Consider the following 1,058-nt stretch of genomic DNA (forward strand, 5'->3'; position numbering starts at 1 on the left):
CCCCTCCTCCTCCTCCCCCTCTCCCTCCCCCTCCTCCTCCCGGCGTGTCTGAGTCTCCGGCTGCATGAACGAGCCTCGATTCACTACAAGCCTGAACTTCTACGATGCGTCTCTCCCATACCTCAACTGGCTGCACAGCACAGTCTGCAGCAGCATAGGATGTAATCAATCCCACATGTTTCATCTCTGCGACTCGGGGATTTTCACTTTGAATATTTTTGTACTTTTTCTTTTATTATAACCTCCTCGCCACGCAAGGGATATAACTTACCAGTAAGTAGAGAATTATTTTATAACCGGGATGTATACTCTTTTGTAGCCTACTAAATGTACATTTCAGTTCAAGTGCTGCATGCAACACAGTAGGATTTAAATGTAACGTTTTTATTTAAAATGGAGATTATTTTGTCCAAAATATGGACGCAGATTATTCACTGTCAGAGACGTAAACCTTAAAATGCAAGCTGATATGACTCTGCCATACATTGGCTAATCTAAATACATTCCTCATCCAGTCTCGCCTATAATTATAAGATGTGCATTAAAGCAACACATCTCACGGTTTGACAGTAATTTGAAGGTTTTTATTTTTAGATTTTAGATATTTCATTCCCACTGTGTTCTCTCCTGTCCAGTCTGGAACTGTCGGTTCTATGTGTGTCACTTTTTTTTTGATTTGACCTCTCTTCACAGCCAAATTACTTGCTTGTTTCTGATTCATTCAGAGGACTATTCAAACCCACTCGCTTTTCAGCGCGCCTCCTCACGCATGTAGTTTTATAGATTCCAAATTGTAGATTATTCTTTGTTTGTTCCCTATTGTGTGTGTGTGTGTGTTTGACAGGAAGGGAGACAGGGCAGTTTAACGCAAACTGCAGAGCTCCCTCCATCTCCCCCTCCGTCTGAAGGCGGTGCAGACGCCGGGCTGTCTTCGGCTCGGCGGGGCTTGTCTCTCCTCTTTAGCCGGCCCCTGAATATCTGGATTTAGTGTCTCGGTTATGCTGTGTGACTTTACTTTATTGCAAAATTGTTGAAGGCAATAAGTTGGCCTCTGAACC

At 43.5% G+C, this 1,058-nt stretch overlaps 1 protein-coding gene across 2 annotated transcripts in view; it reads left to right on the plus strand.

Annotated features, from left to right (window-relative positions):
- Window positions 1-68: 68 nt before the first annotated feature.
- Window positions 69-1,058, plus strand: part of bahcc1b (BAH domain and coiled-coil containing 1b) — a 56,364-nt gene continuing 55,374 nt past the window's right edge. For both annotated transcript variants that reach the window (XM_034860181.1, XM_034860183.1), the window contains exon 1: window positions 69-273. The gene's annotated coding sequence lies outside the window, so the exon portion shown is untranslated. The remainder of the gene's footprint in view (window positions 274-1,058) is intronic.

The sequence above is a fragment of the Etheostoma cragini genome, chromosome 21 (genome assembly GCF_013103735.1).
Source record: "Etheostoma cragini isolate CJK2018 chromosome 21, CSU_Ecrag_1.0, whole genome shotgun sequence".
In the NCBI taxonomy this organism is placed as follows: Eukaryota; Metazoa; Chordata; class Actinopteri; order Perciformes; family Percidae; genus Etheostoma; species Etheostoma cragini.